The sequence below is a fragment of the Piliocolobus tephrosceles genome, chromosome 13, assembly GCF_002776525.5.
Source record: "Piliocolobus tephrosceles isolate RC106 chromosome 13, ASM277652v3, whole genome shotgun sequence".
NCBI lineage: Eukaryota > Metazoa > Chordata > Mammalia > Primates > Cercopithecidae > Piliocolobus > Piliocolobus tephrosceles.
Window position 1 is genome coordinate 71542343 of NC_045446.1, and position 21838 is coordinate 71564180.

Here is a 21838-nt window from a genome sequence, read left to right on the forward strand (position 1 = left end):
TATTGAGGGAAATTTCAGTTTGGTGTATCAAGAGGACACCCTAAAGAAAATACCCAGCAGGTAATTTGGTTTGAATCTCTAGAGCAGTCAGAGCTGGAGCCCTAGTTGCAAAGAAACCTGTAGGTTTGGTGGACAGGACCACAGGGAAGGAAGAGGAGGATGTATTTTCTATCAGGAAAGGGGGAGAGAAAATATTTCTTGGTTATTTGGTCACAGGAAACTACTTTATTATTATTATTATTATTATTATTTATTTATTTATTTATTTATTTATTGAGATGGCATCTCACTCTGTTGCCCAGGCTGGAATGTAGTGGTGCTGCCTCGGCTCACTGCACTCTCTGCCTCCCGGGTTCAAGCGATTCTCCTGCCTCAGCCTCTCGAGTAACTGTGACTACAGGAATGCACCACCACGCCTGGCTAATTTTTGTGTTTTTAGTAGAGGCAAGGTTTCACCATGTTGGCCAAGCTGGTCTCCATCTCCTGACATTGTGATCCACCCGCCTCGGCCTCCGAAAGTGCTAGGATTACAGGCATGAGCCATCACCCCTGGCCAGTAAACTATTCTTAAAAAGGAAAAGGGTAAATGAAACACTAGACTTCTTGAAGATTTAAACTCAAACTAACACGACCAGTTATGTGAGGATGTGGTACTTCTACTAGTCATGGTTAACTAGCTGGTAGATAAAACCGTGACGGCAGATGCTGCAGTTTTGCCAGAAACCCCTTCTCTGATATTTTGCTTGAACAGAAGGGTGGATACAGTGTCATGGGAAACATGACTGCTGACTTCAGATGAATAAAAATACTCTACATGCTGTGTTTAAAAAGTTATTAAGGAAAACATCTTAACTTGAAATCTAGAAAATGCTATTTTCTTACTCTCCTTAGTTGGATCATTGAAATGCATCCTGACCATAGCAAGAGAAACAGTGACAAAGTTGAGTTGTGGTCTTGTCCTATTAAATGATTATAGGAAGGGAATTTTAATAGAACACTTCATTGCCAGGTATGCAGCAACCTCTAGGATCAAAAACACTGAACAAGGCTTGTAATATCTCAGGTATAATATTTTAGTGGCTGAAATAGCTTAATATCATCATGCAAGCGTTTTGAGTACCTTTAATCCATAGATCAATAAATTATTACCTTGTCATATTGCATCACAGGGAATGCACATAAAATAAATTGGTTTCATGATTGCTCAGTTCAGTCATAAAATATCGAACACAGGTACTATGTGATCCTTTTGGTTAATTCATATGCTACCCTATTTTTTTAATTGTAGAGAATCAATCAAATATTTTCTGCCAACATTTTCCCCTACTTCTTCCTTCATCCTGCCCTCATCAGTTGTCTGTATATTTAGTCATTAGGATGTGCCTGAATCACAGTAGGACAGAGAAAGAAATCAAAGATATGAGATTCCCAACATAGTTGGGAAACAAGATTAAAACAGTTAAAGAAGAGTAGCTATGGGTACCAAATTTTACAATTCAGGCAGCGAATGTGCTAAAGAAGCTGTTGAGGGGAGCAAGTGATCAATAAGGCTAATAGGAAGAAGGAGCACAGTTCACAGAGCCTGAGCTGAATCTTGAAGAGTGAAAATAACTTAAACAGGCAGAAGACTGCAGAAAGATAATCTCAGGCATATAGAGAATAGGATGAATTAACATTGGGGAATTATAGTGCCTTCTTTTGTATGGGCATATGTGGGTCACTCCTTAAGGGAAATGATTTTACTAGAAGAGAAGGTTTCTAATAATTGACTATTTGTATACTCTTTTAGATTTTTTTTTTTTTTTTTTTTTTTTTTTTGCCTATATGACAAAGCTTGGTTTCTCAGAATTTACTGCAAACCTCCTTTTATTTCTTACTGTATGCTTGTTGCAAAGTCTTACTCATTCCTATGACTTCATTCATATTGCTATTCATGTTTATCCTTATTAATTCCAAATTCACACCACTAAGATAGGCCTCTTTCTGATACTCCAGTCCCATATTTCCAACTGCTCATCTCTACATGGATGCTGTACTTCTAGTTCAATTACACAACACTTAACTCATTTTCTCCCCCACTCTCCAATCATCTTATTCTCCACAAATGACTACAACCCACCCAAATGTCTCTGAAAATAACCTGAGTGTTTCTTGCTTTTTCACACTCCATATCCAATTAATTACTGTCTTGATAATTATATCTCATAATTAGCTCAAACTTGTTACCATCTCTTCATTCCTACAGACAATAACCTATTGAGTTTATAGAATAATAAATCAAGTTATAGCCAAGAATATTATATATTACACAAAATAAAAAACACTATTTTTTCATAGGAGTAAGGCTATAGATAAAGCAGCTATTTGTGTTTTTGATGATAGGATTAGTATGCAAACAATGGTGATTATAACTATCATTAATATTAAAACAACTAGTATGATATTAATATTATATGATAATAAACTGTTATCATATTATGTGGTTAATGTTAATCATAACAACAATTTATTTATTGGTAAGTTCTGAGTTTTGCACCAAATATGTAATGTGTGAGTTTGCTGACTAATGAGTAAGAGTGGAGATAGGTTAAAAAGGGTTGATGCAACAGACAATTAAGGTAAAATTTCCAAGCCTGATTAAAAGTGAGAAGAGTAAAGAAAAAATAATTTAGATAAATGTTTGAGGGATTCAACCCATAATATAATAAAAAGAGCTGCTAGAGCTGAAGCTACTTGGCCTGGTTGAGCATTAGTTCCTGCATCTATGCAATGTTACATATTATGAAAGTGATGAAAGATTGTAAGAACAATTGAGAAAAAAGTTAAGTTCACCATAAGGAAGGGCTTTTCATGGTCAAAGCTTCCTGAAAATGAAATAGCTTTCTTGGGCAGTCATTCACTAGCACTGGAAGGAATGAGCCAGAAGCTGGTCAATCACAAAGCAAGAGGACACCCAGGGAATTAGAGCACAGATGGGTAGACCTTGAAGATCATCCAGTCTAACCGCCTCCTCTCTGACAAGCATATCCAAAAGGTTCTTGCCTTCTTACTTTATGGGTGTTTTAAGAATTAAAGAACTTAATATTAATAAACAATTCTCTAAGTTTCGCCATGTCACACTGAAGCTGTACTCAAGCACAAATCTATATCCTGCCCAGATGTGAGAGGAACCATTCCCTACTGGAAGTTTCAAAGGTAAACATGTCATTGTGGTGGTGCTAATTGGTTACCTGTTGAGATTTCCCACTGAATACCATTTAATAACTGCTCAACTTACTGTTTGTTCTATTAAAGAGAATTGTATGCGTTTGCTTTTAGAATACATAGCTATTAAGAACCAGTACACTCTACTTCCGAAGGCAAATAACTGAACTGGAGTGTGATTCACTTGATAGCATCCAATCTGAAAAAAAAAATTATTCTCCTCCTGTGGGGTGATTTTAAACCAGTCGCATGGACATAAACCAGTCACATGGACATAAAAATTAGTAGGACGTAACTCATTCAGTCATTTATTAAAAACAATATTATGTATCTAGGATGAATAGCCTTGTGGAGACAAAGGATTGAGTAGATACATAAGGCATGATCATGTTAGAGAAATTCACAGCATAGTGTGCATAATAAACATGAAAAATTCACAGTCTAACTTGATTTTTGCATAGCACAGAGACTTATACAAGTCTAGGGAGAGTAAGAAATATTTTTGGAGAAATTGAGAAAGGCTTCATGGAGACTATATGTCAACTGAGCCTTACAAAAGCGATGTTCATTTGTTTATTCACCTATTTGTTCATTCATTCATTTACTCATTCATTCTTCATTTATTCATTCATCCATCCATCTTTTCATTCGTTATTTACTATAGTCCAGGAATTCTCTTGGCCAGAAAAGATACGGTAAGGCAGTCTTGATCTTGAAGCACCTCATGTAAATATAAAGAAAATTCATATACTAAACAAGTTTTCTAATGACACAGGAAGTAGACAGGTCATAATGGGGAGAGAAATATGAGTTTCAGAGGAAAAAGTGGTATCTGGCTAGTGGTAAAAGATCAGTGGTGTTTACTAGGTGTGGAGTGTTGGGTAACATAAGGAAATGGGCATTGTAGACATGGATAATAACACAGTTAAGAAAGATGGCATGAGAAAAAAAAAATAACTGGGTAGTGATGCTCAGGTGCAGTGGGGCAGAGTGAAGGATGAGGGTAGAAAGAAAACTCTGGCCTAATCCGAAAGAGTCTTTAATGTCATGTCAAAGACCTTGAATGAAAAGGAATTACAGAAGTGGTTTTGGGTTTGTTTTACTTTTTTTTTTTTTTTTTTTTTTTTGGTTGCATTTTAGATAGGCATAATGGTAGTCTGAAGGATGAATTGAGTTTCATGTCAAAGAGGAAACTAAAGCAAGCTTTTCAGCTATTTGGACGTGGACCAACTAGAACCAAGTTTCTGTTTTTTATGTGGGTCAGATTGTTGGATCCTACCCCATGGAAAGTGATAGCTAAAGTGGATTTTGATCAAAATTATGAAACTTGCCAATTCTGCAAAAGAAAAGACATAATATAAACAATAGTTTGAAAAGAAAGTATCACGTACTGAAGGGAAAATTGTTTTTAAAAATGTTAATATCAATTCCAAATAACAAATGTACTGGTTAGATAGCCATTATCTGTCTATCCAAGAATTAAATGCACTCACACTTTTACACATTGAAGTATATGTTTTTAGACACAATAAAAATGAATGGCCTTAACAAGGTACTTATTATTTAAGACTTTGTGATTTTTCTTTTTCCCTTTAACTGTGATTGCTGAGAGTTAAATGTAATAATGGTTAAAGATGCACTCATGTATGATTCCATCAGGTCAGCAGAAGGTTGACATTGACCAGGTGCTCAGGCTCACAGACAAAGCTCACTAACATATTATGGATAAACTTCAAGCCTTTTAAGAAAAAAAAATCATCGTAAACACAGAACACAGTAGATAAATATTTTCAGAGAATAGAATAACTCTTGAAAGTATAGGATTATTTGAAATAATGGGAACTGTCATCAGAGGTTTTGATAAAGGCCATCATCCAGAATAATCAGCCGCAGTTATGATGTAATATACACCTATGATACAAAACATGCAGCCAAAATGGTGGCATGTGGTTAATTGCCTTAGAGAATTTTGAAAAATGATGTCATAGCAAGGGTTCAAGTTTTTAAGTAGGAAACATGGGTTCAAATACAGTTATTGATCTTACATTTATGTATTTATTTTATTTATTTATTTTTAAGACAGAGTCTTGCTCTGTCACCAAGACTAGAGTGCAGTGGCATAATCTCGGCTCCCTGTAACCTCTGCCTCCTGCCTCAGCCTCCCGAGTAGTTGGAATTACAGGTCTTACAATTTTTACTGCTGGCATCAAGATGAAGTAGAAAGCATGATCCCTACTTCGCAAATAAGGAAACCAAGGCTCACAGAACTTGAATATTCAAGGTCAAGATCACACAGCCAATTTAAGCCTATTAACTTTAAAAATAATCGAAAACATAGTGTTCTTTTTGTAAGTTAGGCACTGTCCTAAGGGCGTTATAATTATATAATCTTTACAACAATTCTACGAGGTACATACGAATGATCATTTTAAAGGTGAAGAAACTGAGATATAAAAATATATGTATTAACATACTAACTTATTTGATTCACACATATACACACACGCACACCATCACCATCACCTGTATCATGAGAAATCCTGGCATCCTCACTTTCCTGGTGAGAAAATTGTAGTCAAGGATTAAACAATCTGTCCAAGGTAATACGACTAGTATGTGAAAAAGCTAGATTAGTGGCAGGTCTGGCCCCAGAGCCAGCTGTATCTCTTCTCAGAGCCAACCAATCCATAGGGTCAGAGTATTTGCATATAAGATCTTCTGGGACTATTACAATTTTTAAAGCTTATTTTCAAATAATGATGAGAAAAGAAATCCTTATTAATATTTTTTCAGTATCCATATATACATATATACATATGTATCATTTTTATATTATATATATATATATGGGGGGGAGAGAGAGAGAGAGAGAGACAGGGTCTCACTCTGTCACCCCAGCTGGAGTGCAGTGGTGGGATCTCTGCTCACTGCAAAGTCCACCTTCATGGCTCAAGTGATTGTCCCACCTCAGCCTCCTGAGTAGCTGGAACTACAGGTATGTGCCACTATGCCTTCCTATTTTTTACTTTTAGTAGAGATGGAGTTTTGCCATGTTGCCCAGGCTGGCCTCCAACTCCTAGGCTCATGTGATCAGCCCACCATGGCCTCCCAAAGTGCTGGGATTACAGGAGTAAGGCACCGTGTCTGGCTCACATAATTTTTTGATAGTGTTCCCCCTCTCAGCAAGACTTCCCCAGATTATTCTGTAATTCTGGTGGGCTGGGTTCTTCCGTGGCAAATTCAATCTGTCATTTCTGTGAGTAGTAAGTAGCTGTTAGCTCTCCCACACCAACGTTCTCTAGAGGGTTAACCCCTTCCTGTCATAAAGCCTTCTTCATTCAAGTCTTTTCTTTGACGTGAATCCAAATACAATATGGTCCTCACAGGCTTATGAGACTGCCTTCGAAGTGAAATCTCAGGTGTTCCTAATATTACTGCCAAAGGATTTTAGGTATAGAAGGATTCAGATGGCATGGAATGATGGGAGGTGCGGGAGTTATTTTGGGGCAGGGTAGGGCTTGATGGTAGAGTGGGAAGTAGAGTGGGATGGGAAGATGTTTAGTTGGAATGACAGCCTCATCACACATGTAACTAACTTTATTTCTCTGAGATGCAACATCTTCAACTGCAAAATGAAGTTTATTTAAATCCTGTCCTATCTTATATCATATTATAAGGATTAGAGATAATGTATGTGAAATGCCTTCCAAGCAAATAGGAAAAACTAGAGATTTTTAGACCACCGGGGAGCCTGTGGTTAGAATTCAGTGTTTGTAAACTGTCACAGAAAACAAATTTACATTTGTACTTTCACTAATACCAACTACAATTTAGCATTTCCTTTAATTATAAATATAGACAATATAAGTAATAAACACTGATCTTCATAGCACCAATGAATGACTTTGTTACTAACAGAAATATTGCAGGCATTTTCATATTACATTAGATACTGCAGGTATATTGAAATGTTTACTATCATCACTTTTAAAATTATGTTATGGATCTGCTGCCATATTTTGATATTTAATGAAAAATAACATATATTACTCTATTAATAATTTTCTAAAATATTTGGAAAAATATATTTGAATTGATTGATTATTGTATTGTATTTTATTCATTTGAAGACATTTACAATTATTTTTCTGAGAAAGGGTTCATGGGCATCTCAAGATTGACAAAGGGTTCCATGGCATAAAAAGGGTTGAAATCTTGAGTTCTAATTGCCTTTTCATAGTCTATGAAGCGGCACTTAGAAATCTTAGTTGCCAGCAGTTGATTGTTACAGACCCTGGCACTTGGCTGGGAGTGTAGATGGAAGAGATGTAGGGAGATTTCACAGTACTAGGGGAGCTCTGAATGTTTGATGTTAGAAATTTAAGATGAAGTTGGAGTTGTTTACTTCACACCTGTTCATATTATATCAGTGCCAAGAATCAGACAAACTTGCCAATTGTCAAACAGGTTTATCCCATATCAAGGTGTTGCATCCTCAATGGCATTCAGCTGCTAACTCCATGAGTTCATGATTCAATAACACGAATCCTCTTTTTTTTTTGTCCTTACCCTGTGTGCCATGATTTTGAGTGGGGTCACAGATCATTATATCAACTAACATTTGTCTCATCTCCCATTCAAAAAAATATAAACTACCCTAAATTAGGAAAATTCATAGTGAATTGAGGCTCTCATTTTTCTAACAACTTGCAGCTTATTGTAGTGAATAGACACATGGCCTCCAATATAGACAATTTTGAGTATAACACTCTGTGCCACCATTTACTGGATGAGTGCCAAAGGAAGTTGCCTAATCCTCTGGGTATCTGTTTATCCAGTTGTAAAATAGGAATATCAATATCCCTTCCACAGGGTAGGCTGCATGTGGAATAGACACTCAATACTGGTACTATCTCAAGTACAAAGTACAACCAATGGCTTACTTTAAAACCCAATTATTCCATTTCTAGGTAGTTCAATGTTTTTCCTATTCAAGTGTGTTTTATTTTCCATAATTATTTCCTTCTGATTTCCTTATGGGTAACGACTATATTAGGTTTTTCTTCAAACAGTATTATGGAAAGCTATTGCATGTTAATAAGGTCTGTATTTACATTCTAGATCACTGAGTACTAGTTTTGTGACTTTGAACTCTCACTTTCTTTAAACCTGTTTCTTTATAGTTTCAATCATACCTAAGTCACATGGTTGTTGTAAGGGTTAAGTCACATGTATGAGGGTACCTGACACAGAGTAATTTTTAAAGGACTTTTTTGTTTGTTTGTTTGTTTATATCAGAGCAACGTTTATCAGGGGCCACTTATATATGTGGGAGAGGGAGAAATAGAGGGCAGATAATGACTGGTAATCTCAAGTGATCTGATTGTTACTGCTGGTTGACATGGTTGGGAGTGCTAGCTGTTTTCTAATAAAACTATGAAGGGAGAAAAATTCCTCCAAACCATTGGGTTGAAGTGTGTTTGAAGTATAGCAGTGGCAATTATTCATCTAGATTCTGTGTTCCTATTAAACATACCATGACAAAGCTGGACTCCATTCTTAGGATGACAAATGCAACCAAGTCCAAATCAGCTCTGTCAAATCTAAACAGGAGATGAGAATGATACTCAGAAGATTTACAGAACAAGTTTCACATGATCTCATTTGAGGTGTGTGATAGTCCTTGTGGGGTGAGTTTTATTATACACATGTTATAGAAAGATAACTGATGCGCAGAGAGGCTAAGTTATTAACCCAAGGTTACAAAACTGGTGAAACTAAACTGAAATTGTATCTGCAGACACAAAAACCAATCTTCTTTCCATACTTTGTAGCGGTGGCTGAGCAGGAAGAATATGTCATGACCTCCTAGCTTGCTATGAGAACTTTCTTATATTTATTTCAGAGATTTTTGTCTTTTTGTTTTTTCTCTGTTCATTCTCTTATTACTTTTCTTACTGTTTGGGTTCAGTGGTTTACATGAGATCTTCAATGAAATAGTCTTCACATAGGAAAATAACTGATCTAATGTCTATTTCTGTGGGATCATCACTATTAACAAAAAAGGCCTATTTTGCTATTAATTTTTAATATTTTATACAGTCAGAAATAGGATTCAGCTTCGGAACACTTTACGACAGAATCCTCCCAGTGGGAACAAACCCAAAGGCCTTTGCCCTAGTTTGCACCTGATTAACTACTCTGGTAATGAGCACAGAGTACAATAAAGTTTAAGTACCTCCTCAGGTGCTTTGCAAAAATCGATTCTGGTGTAGTTAAACCCATCCACGCAGGGAGGGGTAAATTGAACCACATGAAAGTAGCATCTTTTTTTATATAAAGTTCATCTGCCCCTGCTGTTTATTGCCCACCTGAAGTCATAAGCTTGTGCTTGTGACACCCCAAGTGTTTGGTGTATAAATTATGATTAATATGGAAAATAAGGAGTACAAGCTCCTTCCCCCAACACAGGTGTTACTATCAACTGAGGAGGGGCTTTGCAAAAGGAGGAGAGATAAGGCTGGCACTCAAATATTTTTTAATGACATATTTCTACAGAGTAGACTCTGTACTTTAGGTTAAATGAAAAACTGAAGACACTCCTGCTGTAAATCATTGGTAATTCCCTGGTGCCGCAGAAGAGCCTCACGAAGAGGAAATCTGGCAATCAGCAACATCGTCTGACAATTTGCTAGGAGGAAACCTCATCTATTTAGTTTTATTTTTTAATCGCTTTCTCCACATGATGGTAATTTTAATAGTGTGATTCAAAAGGTTTGCCTTGAGTCGCTAATTATTCCAATCCAGACTATTCTCTCCAAGGTCCAATTACAGCAATGCCCCAGAGAGTTAATGCCCATTTAAGCTTGTGGAGCAGTCAGTGTTGTTCAACTCTGTTTTATCTTCAGTTTGCCAAGGCATGATTATTTCACTGGATATTTTATCTGATGAGGCCATTACCTCTATTTGCTGGTCCAATTTATCCTGTAATATTCATTCATTCATTCACTAATTCATTCATTCATTCAAAAATATTGGTCAAATTCTGCTGCATGTGAGGCATTGTGCTGGTCAATGTAGATGGAAATAAACATTCCTAATCCGTAGAATTTGATTTCTAGTAGCAGGGATGTTAAATGTAATCAATTATTACAGGTGATTGAAAGAAAGCTAACAGTGGGACACAAGAAGGAGACAAACTCGTGTAGGAGTTCATTTCCAGAGGGCAAGGAAGAGTCAAAAAAGGTGTCTTAGAGAAGGTCAATGAACTTCTAAAGCTGAACATTGAAGACAATAGTCTGTTCATGATTTAAATGGGCCAGAAGAGCGGATGTGCATATGAGAGCTTTTTCCTGGAATCAGAAGGGTGAAGGTGAGAATTCATTTAATTTATTAGAAAAATGGGGCAGCTACATGGCTATAAATAATAATAGCTAATATTTATCAAGGACATATTGTATTCCAGAGACTATCCTAAGCACTTTATGTGAATGAATACATTTAAAATTCACATGCTCCTTCTGAGGGAGATAGAGTTATTATTCCTATTTTTATAATACACTGAAGGTTAGGACTTGCCCAAGATCAAACAGCTAGTAAGAAACAGTACTAGCATTCAAGTTAAGTCGTCTGATTTCATGGCAATATTCTTAATCATCATTCTGTGTGCTGAGGAAGAAGTTTACAAGCCATTCCAAGAACTTTGACAGGATCTTCGTTATGGGTTTAATCAGAAAGATACCACTATGCAATTTTAATTTTAGGAAAAAACACAAATCAAAACACCAAGACTTCAGTTTAGTACACAAAAAATAGTGGAGAAAAAGTTATTTCAGTAATCCAAACAAGAGTGATGAGGTCTGAAATTGTAATGGTGGTAGTAACAATAGAGCAGAGCAGGTTTCATTGGTGTTAAAGGGGCTGGTTGAGGGTAGCTTTTATTGAATGACGGTAAAGAAAAATGGAGGCTGACTTGTGAGTTGCTGGCATGGATCACTATGTATAAATAAATTCAGTATTTAATTTTCAGTTGCAACAATTCTAGTCATTATAATATTTTCAGAATTGATGAGGCAATAGTCAACACCTCACCTTACATTGCAACATAGAAATCTCAGTTTTTACCTGTGGTGTAAGATTTAACTACTCTGCACATCTGGAGAAATCTGTTCTCTCTGCATTATGTTTCTTTCAACATGCTGTGTGGAACAGACTTTTTTTTTTCCCCCAGTAATATATACAGAAAATAATTCTCTCTCATCAATCTCACAAAACCCACTCATCGTGCTTTCAGCTCTACAATGACCTTTTCTTATTGCCTGAGTAATGCCTGCCTAGCCCATTTTATAACAAATACAGATTGCTTTCCTTCTCCTTCTGTCCTGTGATGGGCTGATTAATAGCAACACAAGTGGCTGCTCCTTGAGATTAATTAATCACCTGTCATAATTGTTCAGTAGTTAAATAACTATTAATCTGGATGCTAGTCAGAGTGGAAGTTGACAGGGTTAGGAAAGAGGAGAGTTCTCACCATGAAATTAGGGCTAAACTTTTGCTAAGATGCTGCTTATGAAAGTGAAATTGTGCTGTGTTTGGGGAAGTATCTTTTAAGGACTTTGTACACATGGAAGATGAAAGGATAGTAGGTCATTGCAGTTGCATGCTTATTTGACTATTAGAGTGTGTCCACTGGAATAGTGTTATAATTAGCATAATGTAAATAAGACGTGGTAAATCTGAGAATTCTGGGTCTAGGGTTGTATCTGTAAAGGGAGGCAGCCCACAGGACACAGGAAGTATCAAAGGAAGGAGCTTCATTGAATGCATGGAGATTATGGAAAAAATAACAAAAATATCCTGATCTTCTCTCCATACAAAAGGGAAATAGGGAAATATGAGGTGGGCAGATACATTTTCACATTACTTTTTGTTTTTCTTGTTCATCAATAACAATGAAGAACATTTAGCAACAATCCTTCAATCAGCTCAACACACAAATGATATTTACTTTTGGGTTTCAAAGAGACTGCTGCCGCTGCTCGTCCCTGGGGGTATTGTTTGGAAAGACAAGCTACAGAAACCACCTCAGATGCAGACCTGAGGGAGAGAGATCAACACCTTCCTTTCCATGATAAAGGAGGTAAAGGATTTATTTTTCTTAATCAGGATTTGGGAGTAATGGGGCTGACAGTAGATCTTCAACTCTTTTTGTAGTAGTTAATTTCAAGTTCTGGGGTACATGTAGGATGTGCAGGATTCTTAAATAGGTAAATGTATGCCATGGTGGCTTGCTGCCCATATCAACCCATCACCTAGGTATTAAGCCCAGCATGCATTCTGTATTTTTCCCTACGCTCTCCGTCCCCCCACCCTACCCCCCAACAGACCCCAGTGTGTGTTGTTATCTTTGCTGTGTCCATGTGTTCTCATTGTTCAGCTCCCACTTATAAGTGAGAACATGAGGTGTTTGGTTTTCTGTTCCTGTTAGTTTGCTGAGGATACTGGCTTCCAGCTCCATCCATGTCCCTGCAAATGACATGATCTCATTCCTTTTTATGACTGCATAGTATTCTGTGGTATATATGTAACACATTTTCTTTATCCAGTCTATCATTGATGGGCATTTGAGTTGATTCCATGTCATTGCTATTGTGAATAGTGCTTCACTGAACATACATGTTAATGGATCTTTCTAGTAGAATTATTCATATTCCTTTGGGTATATACCCAGTAATGGGATTGCTGGGTCAAATGGTATTTCTGGTTCTAGATCTTTGAGGAATGGTCACACTATCTTCCACAATGGTTGAGGTAATTTACATTCCCACCAACAGTGTAAAAACATTTTTATTTCTCTGCAAACTTGCCAGCATCCATTGTTTCTTGACTTTTTAATAATCACCATTCTGACTGACCTGAGATGGTCTTTCTGGTTTTGATTTGCATTTCTCTAATGATCAGTGATGTTGAGCTTTTTTCATATGTTTGTTAGCCGCATGAATGTTTTCTTTTGCTGTCTGCTCTGCGAATATATTTTACAGGACAAAATAAGAAACTTTGAAGAAATTATTCCTTGACATTTATTCTAGGGGAGAACCTTCTGCATACCCTCTGCACTGATCAATTTTCCAGGTTATACTCATCTATTGAGTAGTCATGGGGCATCAGAATGTTCCTTCTACCCAATCAAGTTTCTATGAAGCATTTACCCACTGCACCAAGGTTTATCCCCATGATCCTCAAATATACTGGCCTCTCATTTTCTTCCTCTATTTTCCCTTCTTTGTCTTCATTGTTAACAATAATATGAACAATCCATTAAGACTAGATGAACCACTTTGTCTGTCATAAGTTCATTTAAACCCCAAAGCACCAAGGTTTAAAGAAGGTCATTTGAGAAATGGACTGAAGGAAAGGGAGGTAGAACAGCATATTAAGGACAATATACAATGGAAGGTGAGAGCATGGGTTCTCGAAATAAGGCTGAGTTAAAGTTCTGACTGTGTGTCTTTCTAGTCTAATTGCTTTGGTAGTTACTAAACCTCCAGTTGCCTCTACTACTTCATTCATATAAGTGGGGATAAAGTATCTGTTTCATAGGGCTGTCCTATTCAGCTTATAAAAGATTTAACACCGTTACTAAGCTAGGGACCAGAATAGTTTAAGCATAGAACCTTGTCACATATCACTAGAAACCACACTCTAGTTTGAGAGCAATCAGTAACATTTATCCTTTGCATTGCATACAAAGGCCCTGCATCATCTAGCTCTTATATGGTTTGGCCCTGTGACCTCACCCTAATCTCATCTCAAATTGTAATCTCCATGTGTCCAGGGAAGAACCTGGTGGAAGGTGACTGGATCATGGGGGTGGTTTGCCCCAGGCTGTTTTTGTGATAGTGAGTGAGTTCTAATGAGATTTGATGCTTTAAACGTGTTTGGCAGTTTCTCCTGTTCACTCTCTCTCTCTTGCCTGCCACCATGTAAGACATGCCTTGCTTCCCCTTCCCCTTCTGCTATAATTGTAAGTTTCCTGAGGCCTCCCCAGCCATGTGAAACTGTGAGTCAATTAAACCTCCTTTCTTTGTAAATTATCCAGTCTCAGATGTTTCTTTATAGCTGTGTGAAAACAGACTAACACAAGCTTTCACCCCAAAACCATTCTATACCCTAGCCCTATTGAGTTAATATATAGGATTCTCAAATTTATTTGTTATACATTGAATTATGTCTCCCCAAAACTCATATGTTGAAATCCTAACGCTCAGTACCTCAGAAAGTGACTTGTTAGTAGATAGGGTCTATACAGATGTAATTAAGTAAAAATGAATTCATTAGGGACACAGGGAGAACATCATATGAGGATGAAGGTAGAGATGATGGTGGTGCTTGAGCAAGCCAAGAAATGCCCCAAAGATTGACAGCAAACCAACAGAAGCCTGGGGAGAGATATGGAACAGATTCTTCCTAGCAGCCCTCCAAAAGAACCAGCCCCGAGAACACTTTGATCTCAGACTTGTAGCCTCCAGAACTGTCAGAAAATAAATTACTGTTGTTCTAAGTTACCTAGTTTGTGGTACTTTGTGATGGCAGCACTAGAGCACTAATACAATATTGTATTATATTTTTTCTACTTATTCATACCTCTTTCTCAGATACAATTCTTTTTTTTCTATCTGTAGAAAAAATGTGGGTTTATTTTCTTCCAAATCTATCTCAGGTAGGACTGTTTAGCTTTCTTACATACCATATAGCAAAGTCAAGACTGAGGTGAGAGGATGCAGGAAACTTAGAAAATATTGCAAGTATGTATGTAGCTCTTCCTCTTTTAATATATTAACATTTATTATTCGAGAGCATTGGCTTATTATAAGGCCATGAGTTCTTGCTGCTTTTACATTTAGTTTCTTCCCCTCTCTGCTTTATTTTACCCTAATCCCAGTTTTTTATGCTACACAAAGTTTGGTCATTTATAGATTCCCAAAGGCCAGCTGCTACGTACAAAAAAAAGGGTAAGCTAAGTCTGCCACTATGTGGCTATTTGTTTATCTAAGAGCCAGTCAGGATTGAAATCCATTTGAATTATGACTGATGTCTAGTCATCATATTTAAGCTTGTTAGGGAACTACAGATATAAGCAATACATCTTTCAGCAATGCCTCAGTTATAATAAACCAAGCATTTACGAGACTTGACCTATAAATTACCTGTTCAAGAACACCAGAATTTAACAAAAGAATGTATTATGATTAATGGTCTGATGCCAGTGGAATTAATGATTTTCTACTAGAATATACTACACTCATGAATCTTGGTCATGAATGTATGAGAGATTCCATTAAACCATTTACCTCTAATAGACTGCTCTTTTATACACAAGTCTATATATTTCTAATATGTGAGTTGAACCTTAATACAGAAAAACCTTCTAAATGCCCCCAATATGCTTTAATAGATACCTAATAGGGAAGACAGACATTTTTCCATGTACCCAGTTGCTGTCAGGATAAAACCAAAATTCTTTCTAGGTTTTGAAAAGTTGTTCATTTGAATGAGTATACACTTCTGTTTCACCTTCCTCTTTCTCCATAATTGTTGCCCTTTTGCCTTGGAATACATCCCCTTTCTTTATTTGCTAGGGCTCCTCAGTTCATAAGTTATCTCTTCCAAGAAACTGGTGCTGATTACACTGTTAGTCAATATGCTGTTTCTCTTTTGTTCTGATCATCACTCTGTGCTAAATACCCAACATAGTAACTTACACAGGGTGACCTTTTTGTATATGGGCGAATGAGTATATGAGTTAGTTAATGCATAAGTGAATAAAAGAGTAAATTACTGCGAAGATGAATATAAAATTGTGAACAGATAATTCCCTAAAATAAATATCTATGTTTGTATTTATTGTATTAAGCTATGGTGGTATTAATAGGCCATCAGAACATAGGCCTGTACCATGGGTACAAGAAGTTTTGTCTAAGCTGTAGGGAAAACTTGTGCTGAGAGCCAAATCTTTGAGCAAGTAGTAGTCTTCATGACTATGAAGAACAGGAGAGCCTGAGTAGAATAAAACTTGAATCTCTCTCTCTCTCTGCCCCCATTTCTTTCTCTCTCTCTTTCCCTTTCCTGTTCAAGACTGTGAAAGAACAAAAATCACTCATCAGAAGTATTGGGGTTGTAGTCCATGCTGGTTAGTGCCAACATATCACTAGTCCTGGGAAATAATCTCATGCTAGGAAGTGAGGGACCTGAAAGGAAATCTGTCCTTTCCCCTTGGAGTTCATGTACAATATGAACATGGCCATGTACATGTTCATGGGCATTGGAAGCAATCTGAGATATAATAGGAAATATAATTAGATACTTGCATGATCAACTATTATTGTCTATTTACTTGTGTTTATTTCTATTTTTATTCTTAAGTTGTTTTGTTTGTTTGTTTGCTTGTTTTTGAGACAGAGTCTCACTCTGTCACCCAGGCTGGAGTGCAGTGGTGTGACCTCGGCACACTGGAACTTCTGCCTCCCGGGTTCAAGTGATTCTCCTGTCTCAGCCTCCCGAGTAGCTTGGATTACAGGCATATACAACCATGCCTGGCTCATTTTTGTATTTTCTTTTTGTTGGTAGACACAGAGTTTCGACATGTTGGCCAGGCTGGTCTTGAACCCCTGACATCAGGCGATCCGCTCGCTTTGGCCTCCCAAAGTGCTAAGATGACAGGTATGAGCCACTATGCCCGATTTAGTAATGTTTTGCAAAGCACAGACTATCTCAGCTATGCAGGGGGATCTAAAATGAAACTCTTGTCAATAGAACTCCAAGATGGAAAGGCTTAGCTCCTGTGATAAATGAGAAGATGCCAAGACTTGGATAAATCTCCTGAGAACAGAAACAGATATCTCTGGTTTAGCTGACCTTCCTCAGTGGAGCTCACTACTTTCAGAGTCATGTATCTGGGTTTCGCATCTTAAGAGAAGTTGTATCTACTGACAAATACCTCCAGGGTTATCACTGACATAGTACCTGGAATAATGTAGGCACTCATCAATATATGTGAGTGGTAGCTATGGTTGTGAAAATCCGGATAATTTTCCTAATTATCCAGACATTAACAAAAATGCCTAAACACTACTACTTTAAACAATTGAAACTGACACCCCCCCTTAAGATGTTAAAGACAAAACAAAAAAATGCAAATCAGAAAACCAGTGTTAAAGAGCTTGACCCCAATATCTTTCATTTTACTACAGTTAATAACAATATTTCTAAGCCTCCATTTAATTAAATAGGGGAAGTAAAATTTATTATTCCCATATTAAAGTTTACTGTAAGAATTAAATGAGATAAATTAGCACCTTAAGCTGACAATAAATCTAATTGTTCTTGGAGCAGAGATGTCTAACTGACCAAAGATTCATGATACTTTTCTATAGCATGGCTATATTGTAGGATTTAACTGCCCAAGTAAGAGCTGACGCCCCTTCCCTCAAGGTGGGATCAAATGAATATTACGATTTCTTTTCAGCAGGATATCAGTGTCAGTGATACGTGTTACATCTAGGCTTAGCTGTTTAAGAAACACACATGATTTCCTCTCAATCTCATCTCTTTCTCTCTGTCAGCCTAAAGTCAGTATCATTGTCAACTTCCAAAGGTATTATCTTCAAAGGTGGACAGTAGAGCTGCCATCTCTCTTGGTCACTGAATGATTACATGAAGCAGAGCCTATTGCTTTGTTAAAAATTTCAACTACATAAGAAAAAAATGTTTACTGTGTTAAGCCTTTGGATTTAGAAATTATCATATCAGTTTTCATTACTCTTAATAGCCTAACTATAATTTGAGGAAGGATGCTGCCTCAACAGCAGCCTAAGATATATGTTATTGGCTTAGCAGCTAGATGGTAGACATCAAGGAAGCAGATAAAGCATTTTGGAAAGCTTTAGAGTTCTGTTTTACTCTAGCAAAATATTTGGTGAAATAACATGCCTACTGGTTCTATGGCTCTAGGGTAAATAGATTAAGCCAGAATGTTAGAAGCTACTACTGGCTTCTCGTAGTATTTTAAAAAAGAAATAAACTCAAGCAAAGTTTGGAATATTTTCAAGTTGAGATAAAGGAAAATCAAGAAAGTCTGGAGATCAAAGGCCTTGGAAAAGTTTGCTGCTTCGGAACCCTCAAATAGCAACAGTCTTGAAAGACTGAGAAAGACCCACTACATTCAAAGTGTCTCAGTTTGTTGCAAAAGCTATGCTAAGTGTGGTACATTCCACTTTCATCCATTGTTTCAGATTACTTCAAGATAGGTACTATTAAGTTTAAAGAGAAAGATATGGGGGTGAAAAAGTCAAGAAATAAAGCAGATTTGAGAAACGTATTTAGGAAACTTTTTTTTTTTTTTTTTTTTTTTTTTTTTGAGAGGAGTCTCGCTCTGTTCACCAGGCTGGAGTGCAGTGGCGTGATCTTGGCTCACTGCAAGCTCTACATCCCGGGTTTGTGCCATTCTCCTGCCTCTCAGCCTCCTGAGTAGCTGGGACTACAGGTGCCCACCACTAGGCCCAGCTAATTTTTTTTTTGTATTTTCAGTAGAGACAGGGTTTCACTGTGTTAGCCAGGATGATCTCGATCTCCTGACCTCGTGATCCACCTGCCTCGGCCTTCCAAAGTGCTGGGATTATAGGCGTGACCCACCGCGCCCGACCTAGGAAACAATTTTTAATGATTACTGGCTTCACGAAGTGGACTGTAAGCACATAGTTGAAAGTGTTAAATTTTGGAAGGAATTGTATTGCTAAGGAAACCACAGTTTAGATTTAAAATGTCTCTGACATTCAATTCCTAAAATAACCCCTAAACCTCTAAATTTGCATGGGCATAGAATAGGCTGAGAACATTTTAGACATGCCATGGAAGATAATGGAAGAGAAAGACACGTGGAGACAGTGAATCAGAGAACAACTAGTAACAATGTGTTTCCCAGAGAACAGTATGGCTATCTCATCAAGAAATGTTTCCTACCACAGAACAGGGCTTCCTTACAGTCCAGTTCTAAAGGATCCTGTTATTCTACAGACTAATGAATTTTTATGTGCCTTGAACTTGTTATGTGCCTCTTTTATTTTACAAATGGGAGTTTTCAATTTAGTTATCCTGTCCCTGTTTTTTGCATTGTACATTGGATAATGAATAAACAGGCAATTTGTCTTTACATTTATAGTTTAGCAAATGACAAAGAGTTATATCTGACTTAATGATAGGACTGTGATTACCCAGAGGTTCACTCTTCCCGATGAGTCTCAAATCTCATTAGATATTTCCTCCTTTTAGGGTGCAGGGGACTAACATGGGAATTAATATGTTCTATGCTTGGGAAGAAGGGTGCATTGGGCAGTTGAGGGCCAGAGAGGCAGACCTTAGTAAAAGTACCAAGCTATCTACCAAAGATCTGGGTCCCTGCCACAGAGTACAGATTTTTTTGAGAAGCAGTTGTCCAGTTTAGAACTGTATCTTTCAGAAGATCCTTGCAACACAGAGCCATGAACTACTTTTCACTAAGAAACTAAAAGCAGAAGTGATGTGTGTCAATTCTGGTCCAAGGTGATTAAGAAGTATGTGTGTGCCTTCTGTTCTTCTCTTAACTTGAAATGCCACATGGTAAAGAGGACAGATGTTGAAGTTATAGAGGTTTTATGAATAAGAATTAATTCACAAATTCTATAGTCTAGAAGAGGAGGAAGAACAAGACAACAAAAATTACAATAGAGCACAAGGTTTGGAACAAAATACCGTGTAATATGACAGAAATTTTCACAAGAGCCTATGGTATCAAAGAAAAACCCTGCACCCCATCAGAAGTACTCGGAACTGTCATGATTGATGTATCTCTATAAAAAAAAATTATCTTGTTACTTTGTTTCTCTTCAGTAATTGTTGATTTTTAAAAATATATTTTGGTCAGCTTTGTCAGGCTGTCTGGAAATGCCAGCTCAAAGACTAGGAGAAACGGAAAGCAGTAAATATTTCAGAAGAGAGACAAAAAGATTGAGGCAGCTAAGTTTGATAGTGGTGCTAGTAGAAACAGCTATAACAGTATAAACAGCTACATCATGAAAAAATATTTAGTGAAGGGTATTAACAGCTTAGATATTAAAGGTAAGGCCTTATTTTTACTGAGATGTAAAAAAGGTGGGATGGAGAGATGCCTATAAGTGTTCTACAAAATATATATATATATATACATATACATATATGAGGTAGAATACAGCATGAATCATCTTCAGTCTTCTAATAGGTGTTTTGGTGTGGAAAGAGCACAGGGTTTGGAGCCAAACAGACCTGAGTTTTGGTCCCCAATCTGACAAGTTTTATGGCTCTGGCAATTTTTTTTGGGGGGGGGGGTCTCTGTTTCTTTGGGTTTAAAATGAGGGTAATGTCTTCCTCACAGTGGTATGACAATGTTCATGTTTATAGTGGTGTTAGCGTCAAGGACATAGTACGTACTCAATGAAAGGTAATTGTACTGCCTTGATACACAAATAGTTCCTTGTTCAGGGAGGTTAGGCTAATTTATGGAACCTGACAGAGGATATCCTAATCACACATTTTTATTTTTACCTAAAGCTTATTCAGGTGAAATGTATTCCTTATATATTTTTTCTAATGCTTTTAGGTATCTTAGATATATATTATCTAAGTGCTGCATATTTATAGAATAAATACCTCCTAATTTTATTGGTTATATAAGAGTAATTTAGCAGTTGTACTTCAACAGAAGTATTTTAGACATAGATCTTTGATGCTAAAGACCCTTTTCCCTTGGTGGAGGGCACTCTGCTATAAAATTGATACTTTCTTTCTCCAGGCGTGGTGGCTCACGACTGTAATCCCAGAACTTTGGGAGGCCAAGGTGGGTGGATCATGATGTTAGGAGATCGAGACCATCCTGGTTAACATGATGAAACCCCGTATCTACTAAAAATACAAAAAGTTAGCAGGGTATGGTGGCAGGCTCCTGTAGTCCCAGCTACTCGGGAGGCTGAGGCAGGAGAATGGCGTGAACCCAGGAGGCGAAACTTGCAGTGAGCGGAGATCATGCCACTGCACTCCAGCCTGGGTGACAGAGAGAGACTCTGTCTCAAAAAATAAATACATAAATAAATAAAATGAAAATAAATAAATAAATAAATAAATAAATAAATAAATAAAATTGCTACTTTCCTTAAAGTGCCATACTTGTATATTTTACAAGAGGCCTAGGAAAATGCACACACAATTTAGATTTAGTGTATGGACCTCCAATTTGTTCCAGAAATCTGTTTGGTTTTGTTTCTTTTTTTCTCATCCTGTCTCTGCTTCTTATTTTGTCTTCTAGGAATAAGGAAAATTTTTAAAGAATCCTTTAATTATTTAAACAAATTTATTTTCTTGTCGGCAATCTGCTTTGTTGCCAACAACTATAAGTTCACCTCTATCCCCTCTCTTTCCATTGTGAAACTAAAAGGGAAGTTCACAGACAGAGGATGGTTGGGTAAACACATTTCTCAAGCTGTCATTGAGAGGTGATAACTTCAGAAGTCATTTTCATTGAACAAACTCTGCCTTGGGTTATTTTTGCACTATAAAGACTCTTCTCAGT